At 41.3% G+C, this 15384-nt stretch overlaps 1 long non-coding RNA gene across 1 annotated transcript in view; it reads left to right on the top strand.

The window, feature by feature from the left end:
- Positions 1–13351: 13351 nt before the first annotated feature.
- LOC125611503 overlaps positions 13352–15384 on the top strand; it is a 55286-nt gene continuing 53253 nt past the window's right edge. The window contains exon 1 of the long non-coding RNA XR_007341662.1: positions 13352–13615. This is a non-coding gene — a long non-coding RNA (uncharacterized LOC125611503). The remainder of the gene's footprint in view (positions 13616–15384) is intronic.

Raw genomic sequence — 15384 nt, 5'->3', positions numbered from 1 at the left:
GCTTGAAATTGTTGACCCCTTTCCAGACTCTGGAATGGTTACATACTGTATTTGCCATAAATATGGATGTGGACATCTGCCTACTTCAGGAGTTACCCGTGTATTAGACAAAACAAACATAGTTGGGCTCTACTTAAGATATGTGCCTTTAGAAAGTACAAACATACACCAGTTTTTTGAAATTGATTTTTAAAGGTTATAATCAAATCCTCTGACCTATTCTTCTTATCACTACAATAAGAATAATTTTTTTTTTTTGTAAGGGACTGTCCTAGAAGATAGGGCTTGGAAGAGTCACTACATTTACTGTACTATGCTAAGGCAAGGTAGGCCAAGGGGAGAGAAGAAAGTGCTGCCCAGGGGCTTAGGGAAAGGGATTGCATAGTTTGGAAAGCCAGCCAGAAACCCACACTCCAAGGCAATTTCATAATGATCACAGCAGGAATTTTTGTGGTAATTTTGCATATATGACTTTCATACCTAATTTTCAGTGCTTCTGCACATGTGCTCCATATGTTTACCCCAAAGCATTTTTGGCTTCCAGCTGGAACATGCTCAGAAACGACCTGTGACATTTTCACATTCACAAATGAAAAGCACTCATATCTATCCTTCAGTGTATCCACAAATGGCGTCCGTTTACTTTGGTGTCATTTTCCGTTCTGCTGCCATTTCATAGGAATAGGTTGAAAGGTGCCCCTAAGGTGATCTTCATGGGGCCCAGTAAAGCGAAGAGAGCCAATGTAAAGACAGAGGGCAATTGTTGTAAAAGGTCATAGCTGCTTTCATCAGGTGACATATGAACTGGTGAAAAGGTACCACATCTATGAGAAGAAAGAAAAAAAAAAACAAAACAACACGACCGGCAGAATCAGGCACTCTGCATCCATAGTTCCATATCCCATGCAGCTTCGCAACCAGCCTTGCTGCTGGTGAGAGAGACTCTGTTTGCTTTGGCCGGAGCAGAATTTTTTCTTTTTAAAAAACATGATTAAAAAAAAAAAAGCAGAACAAGAAAGCACCCTGCCTTTCTCGAAGGAACGTGTGCTGGCGATTAAAATTTATGAGTACATTCTTATAGACTAATTCATCTTAATGGAAATAATGCTCTTCCAGGGTTGATGAGGTCAGAAGCTATGGCAGTCACCACGGGTACAGACTTTGGGTGGGGTCTGTCCAAGAAGGGTAGGTTGTGGGATTGTAGAACTTTGCTGAGAATGTCCTAGACTCACACCTTTGCTGCGTGGCTCTTCTCAGATGCATTTTGGGACCTCAATAGAGTCTCCTAGTGCAAAACTGGGAGGCAACTGAGAGGCCTCCTTTGATCACAGAGGTGCCCACCAGCCCTTCTTTGACCAAGCAGGCTTAATCCAAGATCTTTGGAAGGACTGGTTGCTCAGGTTTTTTTTTTTTTTTTTCTATTGCATTAGAGACGTCAGTGAAGAGAGTTTACATGAGCCAACAAATTGGAGCCAAATTACAGACATAATTTAAAACATTTGTAAAACAAACAGAGTCACTCTCTATATATTTATATAGGCAGTCCTCTAGACACTGGAGTTTGAACTGAAAATGATATGTATGTGAGGATTTGGGGAATGATATTCTATTTAGTTTTTCTTTGGGTGACTTTAATTTTCTACTGTTAAAAAAAAATCCGTGTGTTTTTGTAGCTAACAGCAAACACCCTTCACAATATTGGCACATTGTTTTGCAAGAAGAGTGTTTATTATTAATAATTAGCTAAGTTTGCTGGTTTCACTCCTGGGTTTTAGTCCTGGCTCTGGAACTAGGCAGTAGCTGTGTGGCCTTGGCCAGATCACTGAATTTTTTTTTTTTTTTACTTTCATTTCCTGCTCTATCACATAAGAGGATTAACATAGATCAGGGATTCTCAAACTGTACACCTCAGTCCATTAGCAAATCATGAAACCAGTTTAATGAGTTTGTGATCAGCATTAAAAATAATAAAAATGAATGGAAATGTTAGCATGCAAAATGTTAGCATGCATTCCATATTGCACAACTACGTATGCTTTCATTTTGGTTGCATCTATGCTTATTAGTTAAGTGTATAGATGGTTGCCATATTTTCTTACTATGGGGTGAAGTTCAAAAAGTTTGAAAACACTGAAAGAGTTTATCTCCCTGGGGTCCCTTCAAATTTTAAATGCAAGACTCCTTGAGACAGTATCCCTAGCCACATACATTAGTGCAGATCATAAAGATTATTAGTATAATTATAAAGATCATAAAGATTGGAATTCAGTGGAGAAACTAGGAGTTGGGGAGCATGCTAGCGCCACCCTCATCAGGAGGAGCCTTTGGTCAACAAGGAGAGGAGGGGGCTCTCAAGAGAGGGGGTTTGCATTCCATTACCTTATTGGCTGAGGTCTGGGAGAAATGCATCCAGTTGTGTTTGCAGGGTGTTGCTGAGATCCTAGTTACACAGCCTGTCACCTCTTCTCACATACCTCTTCCTTCCCCTTCCCCTGAAAAAAGGGTCTGTGGAGGGAGAAATGACCAAGGTTACTGTTGGAGTGGCCTCCGACATAAGGAGAAAGCACCAGTTGCGTTTTTCCTCTTGTTCTCCTTGAAAATCCAGAATATAAGGTATCTCTACAAATGGAAGAGATCTCTGAAGGACTGACCACCCACAAAGTCATTTGAAGGTCAAGTGCCTTGTATCTAAAAAATGTTTCTCACACAACATTGACCTGGTTCCATCTATTCTGGAAAAGATTTTGGTCTTGGAGGAAAATGGTCAGAATCTTTAACAAGATACCTCTTGCTTCCAACAAAGCAAGACAGATTTTTGTGGGCACCAGATCCCTCGTTTCCAATGAAAATTCTGGCCCACAAGGAGTAGAAGATGAGTGTCTCCCCTACCCCAATTTTTTTGTGTAAAAAAATAAATAGTGTTATTCCATCTTTCTCTAATTTACCAATAGAAAAGCGTGTCTTTTCATAAAAGTGCCATATTGGCTAGCAGTGATCCTGAGGGGAATTATTGATGACAAAATTCCAGTAGAGGAAGTTTTGTTGAAAGTGTCACTGAAAGAGAAAAGAAGTGAAAGGTGTCTGGAAAACTAGAAAGTTGGAATTCCAGTCAGAGGAAACAAAGCATCTGGTATTCTGTATCATGCAAAAGTTTTTTTTTTTCTTTTGCCACTGTTGGTGTGTTGATGTCATTGAATCTCTCAATCAAAACCCCATCAGCACAATTTAATAGTGTGACTCAAATGAATAAGCCAAACTGACTCCAGAGCAGAGTTATCCCTGCTATATAAGTTGGCAGATCTGAATTGAGCTACACTGAAAATGTATCTATCAGCTTTTCTATTTAACAAGAGATTGCCTGATCTTGAGTAAATCAAACACTTTACTGTGACATTCACAATCTATGAGAAATAAAGTTATAACAAGTGAATCACTCTGGAAGATTAAATGAAGTTATAATCCATTATCCTCCCTTTTCCTCTTCTTGCATTATTTTAGAGAAACAAAATTTTCAACTCTAAAAGTTCAGAAACTTTTAGAAAATACCATATGATTCTGTAGGTAATATTTAAAGGGATAATGCTTAAAAAGACATTTGTGCCATTCATTTTTTTGTTCTTTTTAGATATATATGACAACAGAGTGTATTTTGACATATTGTACCTACATGGAGTATAACTTACTCTAATTAGGATCCCATTCTTGAGGGTGTACATGATGTGGAGTTTCATTGGTGAGGTACACATATATGAACATAGGAAAGCTGTTCATGTAGATCTTTGGTGAAGGTGACTTCTCCAAAAAGATAATCAAATCAAGTTGTTGGGTGAAGCATGCAAAGAAAGAAAAACATTGAATTTGATGCTATAAGTTAGTTTTTTCTATACTTTAAATAAGCTATCTCATACTGGTCTATCAGATTTTTGTTTTGTTCCTGTACTGGTGATTGAACCTAGGGGCATTTTACTTTTTAGCTATATCCCTGACCCTTTTTATTTTTTGAGACAGGGCCTCACAAAATTTCTGAGGCTGGCCTCAAACTTTTAATCCTCCTGCTTCAGCCTCACGAGTCACTGGGAGACTGGATTGAACCCAAGGGTGCTTTCCACTGAACTACTTCTCCAGTCCTTTTCATTTATTCATTTTTATTTTGACACAGGTTCTTACTTGTTTTCCAGGCTGGCCTCAAACTTGTCCTCTTCCTGCCTCCTGAGTTGCTGGGATTACAGGTAGACGCCACCATGCCTGGCTTAGATCATCTCTTTAAAAATAAAAGCGAAATTTAAAAATTCCTACAAAGAATGTCAGGCTACATCATACATCTGAAAGCAAAAGTATATATATTTTTTCTTTCTGCACCAAAGGACAGGGTCAGAATGTCCTTGACAATTTTAACACCTTTGGGTAATTCTTTAACTCTTTACAGGATACTTACTCTGATGCATGAAAAAAGTACTAGGAAAGTTGCTTCGTGTAAGTCTGTTCTTCATTCTGTTTTTATCTTCCAATTTTAGCACAGTGATCCATTCAACAAATGCTAACAGAATGGCTGCGATGTGTGTGTGCTGCTGCTTTGGGATCTAGCTGTGGAAGATAAAGTCCTTCCCTCAGGAAGCTTACAGTCTTGGGGACACTGGGGGGAAAACCAAACAAGGAGTGAACATATCCCATGTGAGATGGTGGGAAGTGAGGTAAGGGGGCTCTTTGATCACTGGGGTTGGTGTGTTATTTCATATAGTTCCAGATGTGGTTCCTTAAGAGGTGGCTGTATCATTATTTCATTATTTGCTAAAGAAGAAAAAGAAGAAAAAAACTATTGCTAAAGAAAAGAAACAAGAATGTGCATGTGCAGGAAGCTATAGCAGCTAAGGACATAAGCAGACCTCTTAGACCCAAGGGAGACTGGGAAAGGAAATCAGATACCAGGTAGGCTGAAAACCAGTTGAGGCTGCACAAATTTAGTACCTGGCCTTTCCATGTAAAGGATGTGCTGCATAGCTTCCCCAAGGGTTCATGGGATTTCTGATGTCTCCTGGCAAGGAAAGTTGCAGGGGAAAGAGTCTATCCCATTCTCTTAGAGCAGAAGGAACAGAAGAGAATGACACAAATCAGGGATTGCAGATCTGAGCAGCAGCTACCACATTTTGTAGGACTGCCAGCAACTGGGCTGGTGGACATCCCACTACAGAGAGCAGAATTTCTCTTTTCTTATACAGAAAATGCCTGAGGTCAGAACAGAACCTGGAGTAAAGAAGAGCGATTCTAGCAGAAATGTATTGGTATTTATGTGGCTCCCAACTGAAGGATTTAGACAGGGTGAGGATGCTTGCATGGATGGCTCTTTGGAGGTGAGTGGCAGGGGAGATACACCTTCTGAAGGTGCCAGGAAGGGACTTCTATGTTTTAAACAGGGCATTAGTAAGACACACAAGAGAGTTCATTTTATAAGATCAGTACCTAAGGGGTAAAATGAGTACTGATGATGAAGGTGAGAAGTTGGGATCTTCCTGACCACATGTTGGAAAAGTTAAATAGCTTGAGATTTGCAACGGAATTTCCCAGGGATTTGTAAGTGTCAGGTCTATGATCTGATGCTCATTGATCAATACTTTTTCATTTATGTGGAAAGTTTTGCCTTTTCCTTTGGTCTTACCTTCAGACCCAGGGTGCACAGATAGATATCCACACTCTAGTCCTGCTCCTCCACTTCCTCTCGCTGGAGACAATGATCTATATTGAACATTTCATTTAGAGCACTCTATTTTGAACAAACCTTTAGGAAAAATCTTTCCCAGGAGTAGGTATGATTCAGCAAACAAGCAGGTCTGAGCTGCTTTCAGGAATGAAATGTCTTTTACCATCTTCTGTTCAATTAAACTAAATTCAGGGAAGAGGACGGATTTTTCTAGGCAGGATTGAGTTGGGTTCAGTCTGTTCTAAGTCCCCATTCTCCTTGGATCATAAGTCTTGGGTGTCTGTGGACTCGTTGTTAGAATTTTGGGGTGGCTGACTAATCTGATCTGCATGCTTCATCCTTGACTTGTGCTATCTGGGTCATTAGTTCTCTTCCTTTGGTTAAGCTGCATAGGTGATAGCCACCCTTGGGGATTTAGTTTTGATTCTTGACTCTATGAGGAACCATGTGTGAGCTCAGTGAGAGGGCTCAAGGGAGCCTACAGAGAATGTGGGCAGGTCCTTTTGCTTCAAGAATGTCATTAGCTTCTGACATTAGCTTCTTTCTCTGATTGATGGTGTCATCTCTAATGTGACACTCACCCAACTTTTAAATTTTCCTAACTTTTTTGGTTGAAAAAGTCTAAAATTGACCTCACAAGCTGAGAAAGAACCTTGTGTGAAACACTATTCTGATGTCTACTATTGGATAAAGTTTATCTAATATTCTTGCTTTTATTTTCCTCCTTTATATGTGATCTAGTGTACTGAACTTTACCCCAAGTTTATAAACACGACTTAAATAGAATTTGAGCTTCTCATTTAATGTCAGGTTCAGAATACATGGCTAACAGTTCTTATAGAAGTAACTTAGGCCTTTATGTCTCTTTCTTCATATGTGTGAGTATGAATATTACTCATTCTAGTTTAAATCTGTACAATATTAAGTTTGTAACCAAACAGCAGTTCCTTATTCAGTGTCTGATACCTACGTTACTGCCTTTGACAGTAATGAACTTGAACTTCAACAGTAAACTATCTCTGTAGCATGACTGTAATACAATTCCTAAAACAGATTGAAACCATAATAAATTGCCATTTTTGTAGGTCAAAATGGCCAAATATTAACGATTTGATATGGTTCAATATAGTATAATATCCACTCATTCTGCAAAGCCTTGAGTGCCTCATTATGTAATAGGCCAACTGCAATGGAAGATTAAAAAATGAGAATGACATAGTTCCTCCTTGGCATCTCTAGTCTATCTACCACAACTTGACCACCACAGAGAGAGTAATTTTCCCTTTAGAAGAGGAAAGCAGCTCTCTGGTTTAAAGGAGGAGACCATGGGTTAAAATGTGTTCCTTATATCATTAGAGTGCCTTGAGGTCCATAGAGTCTCATTACAAAATCTCACCCTCAAAAACTTTTGGTTCCTCAAAGTCTCATGAACTAAGGTCAGAGTCTTTAGTGTGGCCTTCAAAGTACTATCTTATTTTATTCCTTTCCCCTGTGTTTAAAATCACTGCTTTTCCATTTTTGCTATTTCTTCTTCCTGGAATATTTTTTTTATTCCCACTTCAAAGGCAGTAGATGTAGTGATTGAGTATGGGCACGGACTAGAGTCTAGGTTCAAATTCTATGGTGTAGCCCCTGGAAAGCTGTTTGATCATTGAGTGCTTCAATTTACTTACCTATAAAAGAGGGACAATATTAGTGCAACCTCCTAGGACTGTGAATGTTCAGATCTTGAATGTCCCCCAAACCCCCATCTGTACAGGCTGGGTTCCCAGTGTGGTGTTATTGGGAGATGGTGGACCATTAAGGAGGCGGGGCCTAGTGGGAGAACCTTAGGTTATTGGGAATATGTACTCAAAGGGGATTGTGGGATCCTATACCCTTCCTTTTAGGTTTTTGCTTCCTGGCCATGAGGTGAGCAGTTTGCCACATCATGTGCTTCCTGCCATTGCTATCCAGCACCCCACCAGAGGCCTAAAAGCAATGGGTCTGCTTAAAACCTTTAAAACCATTAGCCCAAATGAGCTACAAGTTAATTATCTCAGGTATTTCGTTACAGTGATGGAAAGCTGACAACTGTACATGTTAAATCATTGATTATATGTCAGCCCTTGGTTAGTGTTGTTTATATTACCACAATAGTCGCATCTCCAAATCTCCTTCATCTTTGAAGGCTCCAGATGAGGATCACCTTCTCCCTAAGGCTTCCTCCCGAGTTCCTAGGTGCAAGTTCACCTTCCTTTCTCTGGTTTCCCTTTATACCTGTTAACTGTTGTATGCACTCATTGTTTTTAAGCCTTTGTATCTTATCTCCTCTATTAATCTGTATATGTTTGAAGGTAGGAACACAATAACGCAATGGGTTTCTGTCACCGATTACCCAGAGCTAACTTTGCAGACCCTGCAGGTTAACCACACAGTCTTCCACAAAACTGTCTTTATTTCAGATTCAGACACCAACTTTCTCAGGAAGACCCCAGACCACCTGCACTTCTGATCCACCAACTCAGAGGTTCCCATGACCCTATCAGTCTTGATTACTTGCTACAGTGCCCACAGAATTCAGGATAGTGCCATACTTCCAATTATGGTTTTATTATTTAAAACACACAAATCAGGATGAACCAAATGAAGAGACCCAAAGTAAAGGATCTCAAACACAGTTTGTGTCCTTATCTTATTGTGGACTCAGAATATCTGTCCTCTGGACACATTGTTATGTTCACCAAATGGGAAGCTCATTCAAGTTACAGTGTTCAGAATTTTTATTGGGGTTCCATTAATGTAGGCATGATTGTGTGAGTCATTGGGCACATGATCAAACCCAGTCTCCAGCCCCTGTCCCTTCCCTGGAGATGGGGGTGACATATCACTTGACTCAAGGCCTCAGTCCTCTAACTACATGGTTAGTCCTGCTATCATGAACGGTCTTCATCCTAAGCCATCTCATTATCCTCAATTCAGGTATGGTCAAGGGGCCCACCATGGACAACAAAGTGCTCCTACCCCCAGGAACCCAGGACACAGACCAGACCATTTCTTTATTATAAACAGAAGCCACATCTGATTCACCTTCGCCTCTTCTCCAGTGCTTAGTGCAATGCTCTGCACACAACACTCATGTTTATTAAAACAATGACAAAGTGGGCTTTAGGAAGCCAACACTAGCAATTTGCTTAGGATGGATTGCAGAGATCAGTTAAGACTGTTGCAAGAGAACTGATGCTGTTTCTTGGACTCTTTCAATATTCTGTTGGTGCTAAGATTGGGGAAATGTAAACTACAAAAGTTAAATTGCTCTCATGCTCCCCCCTCCCAACTGCAGTAATTTCCTGTATGTTAAACTTTTTCAATTAAGCCCTCTACTGGGAAGTTAAAGACCTTGTGTCTTCTCACTCATTTAATTGATTAACAGCTTGTGATAATGTTTTAATATTATCATATTGTTATTGATAGTTCTCCACACCAACACACCATGATGAGGAGGATTTGCTTTAAAATAATCCTGGAAGTGGATGGGGGAAGATACAAATGAAACAAGAGTGATCATGAGTTACTAATTACTGAAAGTGGTGATGGGTGATTAGTACCATTAAAAATAAAATAAAATAAAGAACTATAATGTTACTAATTGTATCCTCCACAGGCTCCATTCCCATGGTCCTTCCCTCCATCTCCCACCAGTAACCATTATCCTAAATTTTCTCTTTATTAATTTCCCTGCTTTTTATCACTTGATGAATTCCTTAAAAATACATTGCTTAATAAAAGAGAATAAAATCATGGCATTTGCAGGTAAATGGATGGCGTTGGAGAATATAATGCTAAGTGAAGTCAGCCAATTACAAAAAACCAAATGCCGAATGTTTTCTCTGATACAAGGAGGCTGATTCATAGTGGGGTTGGGAGGGGGAGCATGGAGGAATAGACGAACTCTAGATGGGGCAGAGGGGTGGGAGGAGAAAGGAGGGCACATGGGGGTAGAAAAGAGGGTGGAATGAGAGGGACGTCATTACCCTAAGTACATGTATGAAGGCATGAATACTGTGAATATACTTTGTATACAACCAGAGATATGAAAAATTGTGCTCTACATGTGTATTATGAACTGTAACGCATTCTGCTGTCATATATAACAAATTAGAATAAAAGATTTGAAAAATACACTGTTTAGTTTGGCTTGTGTTTGAGCTTTGTAAAAATGGTATCATATTACGATAGTCTCTGGGGACTTGCTTTTCTTTGTTCAACATTGTTTCTAAGCTTCATTCATAACTTTTTGAGGGGCTGTAATTGATTCATTTTCACTGCTATATAATAATCCATGGTGTGAATGGACCCCAACTACCACTGATTTGCATTATCTGAACCTGCTTATGTTGTCATACTTGTGAATTTTGCCAACCTAGTGGGTATAAAATCTTTCATGGAAGTCTTAAATTGTATTTCCTTGTTACTATGAGGTTTAACATGGTTACCTATGCTCATTGGCTATTTCTTTTTCTGTACAGTTCCTTCTTATACCTTTCACTATTTTTTTCCCTTATAGGGCTGTCTTTTTTCTTACTGATTTTGTAAGATTTTTTATATATACTAAAGCAGTGTTCTTTACCATTTTCAGAAAAGGAAATTTGTAGTTGTAGCTGGACAGCATGCCTTTATTTTATTTGTTTATTTTTTATGCAGTGCTAAGGATCGTACCCAGTGTCTCACATGTGCTAGGCAAGTGCTCTGCCATTGAGCCCCAGTCCCAGCCCAGTATTCCTTATCATCTATCAATTTGTTCATCTATACAATTTTTATTACAAAATATGTTGTTCATTTCTTTCATGTTACCCAGGAAGAAAACTAAAGTGTAGAAGGGAAAAGCAACTTGCTTAATACCACAATTTGTTTTTAGCAATGCTGAGGTTAGCACTTGGACTTTTTACTCTAAATTAAATCATGTTCCTATGATACTGTGATAACCTCTTTTATTGGTTTGTCTCATTTTCATTTAAAAAATTAAAAAGAACCCAAGTGATACATGTTCATGATAGAAAAAAGAAAATAAAATCCACACGATGAAGAAAATAAAAGTCAGTTTTGATATAAGCAATTACAGTTTATATTCTTTTTTTTTTTGTTAGTATTTTTTTATTGGTTGTTCAAAACATTACAAAACTCTTGACATATCATATTTCATACATTAGATTCAAGTGGGTTATGAACTCCCATTTTTACCCCAAATACAGATTGCAGAATCACATCGGTTACACATCCACATTTTTACATAATGCCATATCAGTTTATATTCTCTATTTGCTCTCCATATAAGAACTATAGCAGATTGTTAATATGTAGTGCTTGCAATGTATTAATTATTACAGTGTGCTTATTATGTGTCAGGCATTTTCTAAACACAATACACGTTTCTTTTAATCTTACCTAGGATTCTGGGTAACGGTGATGTAGATAATCACCATTGGCTAGAATGGCTAGCAAGTGACAGGCAGAATAATAGCTTCCCAAAGTTTCCATATTTTAATCTCAGGAACATGTGATGACGTCATGTTACATGGCAAAGGAAAATTAAGGTAGCAAGCAAATGAAGGTTAAAATGGGGCAATTATTCTGGATTTTCCAGATGGACCCAATGTAATCAAAGTGATCTTAAATGTGGAAGAGGGAGGTAGAAGCATCACTGTCAGAGTGATGCAATGTGAAAAAATTTCAACCAGCCATCACTGGCTTTGAAGACAGAGGAAGGGGCCATGGGCCAAGGAATGAGGGCAGCCTCTAAGCCCTGAAAGGGTACGAAAACAGATTTTCCCCTGGAGCTTTCAGAAGGGATTACAGCCCTGTGAATCCCTTGATGTTAGCCCAGTTATGGCTAACCTTGATGTTAGAATCAGGCAATGGAGAGATTATCATGGATTATCTAGGTGGGCCCAATGTCATCACCAGGATCTTGATCTGAAGGAGGCAGGAGGATGAGAGTTAGGGAGAAGATATGATGACTAGTGCAGAGGCTGGAGCACTGCTCTTTCAAGGTTGAAAAAGGAGCCAGGGCCAAGGAGGGTAGAAAGGCTAAGAAATTGATGTGGGATAAGCTATAGGAGAAGCCTCCAGATATCCTGTTGAGCATCTGGAGGGAGTGTGGTCTGACACCCTAATTTGGTCCAGAGGAACCCATTTTGGACTTCTGATTAACTATAAGAGAATAAATTTGTATTGTTTTAAGCCAGTAAGTTTGTGGTGGTTTGTTACAACAACAACAGCAAATGAATACACCTAGTTTAGAGCTGGCCAAGGCCACATGGTTAGCAAGTGACAGGCAGCATTTGAACCCAAGCCATCTGACTTCAGAGACCATCTCCTTTACCACTATATATACAGATATATATCTGTATATATGTATGTATATATACATATATCACATATACCATATATATCATATATATATACACACACACACACATATACACACACACATACACATACACATCTGGGTATATAGATTTAATCAGTACAAACACTTCAATACATGCAAATCTTCCATATTATTTTAATAGTTATCTAGCATCAGCATATAAAATTTTTGCTTCATTGAACATCCCTGATAATGGACATTTAGGTTGTCTCCAATGTTTTGATATAAAACTGACAGTGACAAACATCTCTTTAATGATATTAATTATTTCTTTGGGAAAAACTTTTAGAATATCAAAAGAAGTACATTTTAGGAAAAGTCCAACTTACCACCAAAAAGATTGCACTATAATATAATTTAAAACAAATCACACAACTGGAGTAGGAATATATCTGCCTTCTGTTTCTGCAATTTTTCCGTTATTATTGTGTTTTTCCTACTGGTGATACACACTTGACACAATTGTTTTTGTTTTTAGCTATACCATGATTTCTTCTGTAGAATCTTTCTCATTAAGTTAAAGCAAAAGGGTATTTAGAAGTCATTTAAGTTACAGTTAAAGTTTCCCAGGCTGGGAGAGGTGAACACTCATCAGGCTGCCTGGCGAAAACAAACCCTGACTCCAAGTCCAGCTGTCTTTCCTCATCTGCTGCAAATGTCATGATTATAGCCCCCAGGTTGGTACCATTATTGATTTTTTTCCCCCCTTCAAATCATGCGAGAAATCTTTTGTCCTTTTAATCAGAAGGGCTGTAGGACAAGAGGCTTCCACATACTGGTGCTGAAACAAACTCTAGCTCTTTCCTGGAGCAATCCTATTTTTCATTTTCTCCTGCGAAATTTGGTAGGATTGATGGCAGACAATACCCACCCCCCATATTTTAATACGAGTTCTTAGAAGGGATAATGGGACATTTTTCATCATCCCCTTTTGCCTTTTATCCTAACTTGGTTCCCGCGTTCCCCAGTAACACTAAGGTAACTTGTCCTGGCATCTGATGTACACAAGGCATGCAAACTCTTTCTTCCCTCTGAAGCAAACAATGAAATAGGAAAGCACACTGCCATTTTCTGACTGACCTCAATCGCTGAGGGTGGACCCCGCACGTTACATCAGCAGGCCGGCTCCATTACACTGCCCTGCGCTGTGCTCGAGCTACTGAAATATTGATTTTTACAGAGCCGGCGCACACACACTGAAAAATCAATATTCCAGTGCACACAACAGAACAGGCGGCAGAGCCGGGACCAACTCCGAGGCCCAGCAAGCACTGCCGGCAGGCCTCGGCCAAGCAGGGGGTGGGGGGCTGGAGGAGACAATGCCTGGGGAGAGGCCCCAGCAAACCCGGGAAGGGTCAGATAAACAAGTCAGTGTGGAGAGGGAAGAGAAAGGAGAGTGGAGAGAAAAATCCTTGAGGATAAAACAGTTGGAAGGAGCAGAGATTTCCATAGGGGGAAACAGGGAGAAGGAAAGAGTATATTAAGAAGAGAGAATGGGAAGAATTTTCCAGGTAAGAATCTTCCCATGAAAATACTTCTTTTGTTTTTCTGTATCATTCGGCCAGATTTAAGATGAAAAAATTATAAAGATGACACAGATACTTTATTAAACGAAAAGGAAATAACTAGGCCAGTTCTGGGGGAAAAATATATATATATCTCAGCCCCTTTTTTCTTTGGTGACTGGAGGCTGGGAGACCTTATGATAGCCACCAAAGAGTCAGCATTTATAACGTGGGGTCTATCTTTGCGATGCCATTTACTTTCTTTTCCTTGGGGAGAGGGAGGGAAGGAAAACATCCTGGTCATGTGGTCACTCATTGATTCCCTTTATTCTACAAAAGCAGCTTCTCTGGCAAGCTTGGGGATGACATTCAGAATTGATTCCTTTTACCTACTCCATGACTTCTTAGGGAATTGGGAGCTTCCCTGAGTCACACCTCCTTCCAGATTGGGGAGGAGAGCAGGACTCCAGGTTGTACTCTTGGGTGCCCAGTACCCAGCAGAGGTCAGAGTGGAAACCCAGTGGCCTGTAAAATTTTTAGAAAAACGTTAAAAAAAAAAAAAAAGAAAAGAAAAAAGAAAAAGAAAAAGAAGAAAACCCAGAACTGGCATTTGCTACTTTCAGTTAGCTTTCTGGCCTCTTTTAAATTGTGGATGGGTGGTGGGCAGTTAATTAAAAAGGACGACTTTTAACTTTCGTGAATTCTTGATTTTGCTTTTTCCTAGAATTTTCTTACCAGAAATCTCGCTATTAGTTCTTTCAACTCCCAGTCAAGGGTAGGAAGCTGTCCTCCCCGGTTGCCAGAGTACCTGCTGGTACTCTTCCCAGACGGCAGCATCGCTGCTTCTTCTTTCCCAGCCCAGAAGAGACCCAGGCCCAACGTAGGCTCTGGCCTGGGATCCTGGAAGGGGTGCCGGGGGAAGCGGGCATTCGGTGGCACCTTGCAAAACCCGGGTCCTTTGGGCCAATGGGGCTGGCTTTGGGCCAGCGTTCAGCAGACTGTCACTGCAGGCCAAACCCGCGTTGTGGCAGCGGGGTGGGCGGGAGGGCGGGACAGGACGTCTAGCCAGGTGGCCACCTGGAGTGCCCCGCCCCCGACCGAGCTGGCGAGCCGCGCCCCCGCGCCCGCCCCGGTGACCGCCCCCAACCCAACACTGCCGCTCTATTTGCATAAGGAGGTGTCTCTGGGACTCGCCCGGGGCGCACGTGACCCCGGGGGAGGCGGAGGGAACCTGCTGACTTGACACGAGCCGCTTTGCGGCTCCCCTTGGCGCGGAATAGCGAGAGCAGCCGTGACCTCCGACCCCGCCCGCCGGCAGCCAATAAGAGCGCAGGTCGTCTCCAAACCCAAAATTTCCACGTCGGCAAAAGTCAAGATGGAAGGGAGCGGAGCGGAGCGCAGGGGGGAGCCGGCCCGGGAGTGCCTGGCGACCGGCGCTGAAGGGACAGGCTGGGGACCCTGTGGCGGATGCACAGGGGACCACACGCGAGGGTGTCCCGAAGGGGCCAGTCCGGAGTGCGACCACCGCCGGTAGCCCCGGGAGACTCTGGACGCCCCGCACTTCTCCAGCCGCCTGTGCACCCTGGCCCGAGATCGCAGCCCACTGCACGTCCGGCCCGGGCTCATGGGGGTCGTAGGGGACGGGACGGTGCGGGGCGGTGGGGTAAAAGATGGGGAAGGCACTTTCCAGACCTGTTGCACGGGCGCAACAGCTGTTTCAGCGCGGTATGTGGGGGGAGGGGCCTGCCGGGGTCGGGAGGGAGGGTGGTCGGAGG

This window comes from Marmota marmota, unplaced genomic scaffold (genome assembly GCF_001458135.2).
Source record: "Marmota marmota marmota unplaced genomic scaffold, marMar, whole genome shotgun sequence".
NCBI lineage: Eukaryota > Metazoa > Chordata > Mammalia > Rodentia > Sciuridae > Marmota > Marmota marmota.
Note: the sequence above shows the minus strand (reverse complement) of the source record. Positions and strands in the feature narration are given on the sequence as shown.